Raw genomic sequence first — 3,062 nt, 5'->3', positions numbered from 1 at the left:
TCGCGCCCCCCTGCCCTGCCCCGCCTCATCCCCCCTGCGACTGCCCCTCCCCAGCCCCCCCCAGATCGGGTCCTCATCCCCCTCCTCTGCCCCAGGCTGATGCCCAGGGGTCGCCCTCCAGCCCCAGGATCAGCCCAGCCCTGGGATCACCCACTCCAGCCCTGTCCCACTCACCCACCCGGGGCTGACCCTTCCACAGGCCCCCCATATCCCAGCCATGCAGCTGAAGCTCCATGAAACACTGCCTTTCCTAGTAAAGTGTGATTTGGGGGTGTAGGTTTTGTGACCCTAATGAAAAGCCGCTCCCTGAGCTGGCTGAACCAGGCTGAGGAGGCTGCAGCAAATGGTGGCTCCCTCATTAACCGAAGCGTTCCAGGAAAGGAGCGAGGTCGTGGCTGTGGCTGCAGCCCTGGGAAGCCAAGAGCCCCTGCAAACCCAGGCGGTGCGTGAGGTGAGATGGCTCACGCCTGAGTGCTGAGAGGCCAAGGCAGTTGTACCCACCCTGGTCCTCCAACACACCCTAGGTGCCCGTTTCGGGGAGCAATGAGATATGTCCGGCACTGAGGGACCAGTCCCCACGGGGCGATGCTGTACGTGGCCGGTGCCGGGCCATCCGTGTTGCTGTGGCAGCCCTGGGGGAGCCTCTCCTTCTCCTGGCACCTTCCTGGAACACCTTGGCGGGTGCTGGTCCAGGCAGCCCTTTAGGAGAGCAGGTTTAAAGTCTCCCACGCCAAGCACTAGCCAAAATCTCCCAGCTCTGGCCACAGCAGACCGCAAGTAGCATCTTTACCCCATCTGACTGTATACCTGGTAAAAGAAGAGACCCTCCGTTATTTAAAAGCCCCGAACACACCCAAATCAGGAGCACTTCCCTGCAGCTATTTAAAGGTATAAACCTGAGGGAAGCAGTTAAGACCAGGTCCTCTCACACAAGGGGTTTAAACATTTGAACCAAGCTCTCTTTAGGGACAAAGACCAAGCTATTTTCTAACTACCTACTGCCCTAAATACTTCTGCAGACATAGCCATTGTAACACTGAGCACTGATAGCCCTTCCCACCGGGGTCACACACCGCACTGCCACCACTGACCTGCCCCTGACAGCCCAGGGCTCTGCCTTGCTGGCCCCAGTTTGCTGCTGCCATGCTGCAAGCAGCAATTCTTGCTCCTCCCCCCTTCAGAGGGCTCAGCTATGACCTCTTATTTCCAACTTCAAAGCTCTCCTGTCCTCTTGTGGACATGAAAACTCAAAGGGGAAAAAGAAAACTCAAGTCCTCAAGCTGCAGCTTTCCACTGCAAATCTTTTAAGCTGTTTCTGCCTGCTCTGGGTTTCCATCGCATCTCCCAGGGATCCATTCCCTATCTAAACCAAACTGCATTTCAGGATGATGCTTGAACCATGCCGACACATGTCAATCGAAGCATATTTTATAAACAACAGCTCCTCTCTCATGGCCATGGTGGTTCAGACAGACTTGGATTAGGTTTGCACCGCAGCACCTGCATTCGGATGCCCCCATGCAAACAAGCGCATGTCGCACACCAAGGGACCTGCTCCAACAGCGGAACAGCCGTCAGGTTTATCGCGGGCACGTTTCTGCCATGCCGCCTTCCTCGTATGCTGGCACAAAGCTTTGCTGCTCCTCTGGAGTCTGTAAGCGAGAGGATAAAACTGTCAACTGCTGACTTGGCGAGTGGATTCCTGCTACAGAGCCGGCTCAGCTCTGTTCCCAGGGTGGAAGGGTGAAAGCTCCCTGGGGATGAGCTTTCCCCATGAGCCTTGCAACCTCCACTGCTATGGCTGAGGATGCAGCGCAGCCCTCGCCAAGGGCAGGAATGACCCCCCATGGGCATCTGGCCAGTCTGGGATCAGGAGAGGAAGGCAGAGCTGCGCTGCTGTGTCTCAGCACCTCCTTGTGCCCTGCGGGATGGCCGGCTTTCCTCTGCCCTGCTCCCAGTTGCCTGCTTTTTCCTGTGAGATAACGTCAGGAGCAAGAGCATCCTCACACCAAAGTGGGGCATTCAGCTGACTTGGCGAGTGGATTCCTGCTACAGAGCCGGCTCAGCTCTGTTCCCAGGGTGGAAGGGTGAAAGCTCCCTGGGGATGAGCTTTCCCCATGAGCCTTGCAACCTCCACTGCTATGGCTGAGGATGCAGCGCAGCCCTCGCCAAGGGCAGGAATGACCCCCCATGGGCATCTGGCCAGTCTGGGATCAGGAGAGGAAGGCAGAGCTGCGCTGCTGTGTCTCAGCACCTCCTTGTGCCCTGCGGGATGGCCGGCTTTCCTCTGCCCTGCTCCCAGTTGCCTGCTTTTTCCTGTGAGATAACGTCAGGAGCAAGAGCATCCTCACACCAAAGTGGGGCATTCGTTTCTTCACATACCTCGTCCATGTGGCTGAATGGGAGCCAGCTTGGTGGGGCTGCTCATAGGCTGCTGAGAGTGAAAAGGGCTCCATATCCTCCTGGTGGCAATGTCACAGGGTTGTGACCATCCCCAGACCTCCCAGCACTGCCAGCAGGCTTAGATCCGAGCACCCATTAAGACAACTGAGAAGCTGTGGAGTGGGTTAGTTATAGGAGTAATTGATATATTAAATATTTCTCTCTCTCTGCAGGAACAAAGCAAGGCAGCCTGGAGGCCAGATGAAGTCTCCTTGGAGAGCAGATTGCACTGACCAGTCCCAAAACTTTCATCTGTGAGGGCTCTGAAGGAACAAACCGAGCAATTTTGTGGGCAGGAAAAGAAAACATGAAAAAATTTGTTCTCACTGCAGTAAATTACCCTGATCCCCCACCCCTGGGGAGAAATACAGATTCTCCTGCAAACCTGAGCTTACCTCTGGGGTGTTTTGGTGCAAGGATTAGGAGTGTTCTGGACAATTGGGACACATTTGCAGTCCAAGAGGACCCCCACTCCTAAAAAACCAACCCCATGGCTCCTGGGGTTAGACGAGCCCTTTCCCAGTGACCGCTGCTGGGGTAAGTGATGAAGGAAACCACCCAGACACCCCATTTTGGGTGTCCAGATCCCTTTGGGGTGTCCAGCCCAGCTACCCCAGCCC

The sequence above is a fragment of the Egretta garzetta genome, unplaced genomic scaffold (genome assembly GCF_000687185.1).
Source record: "Egretta garzetta isolate BGI_Z169 unplaced genomic scaffold, ASM68718v1 scaffold34, whole genome shotgun sequence".
Classification (NCBI taxonomy): Eukaryota; Metazoa; Chordata; class Aves; order Pelecaniformes; family Ardeidae; genus Egretta; species Egretta garzetta.
The sequence above is the reverse complement of the archived record's forward strand: the minus strand, read 5'-3'. Positions refer to the sequence as shown.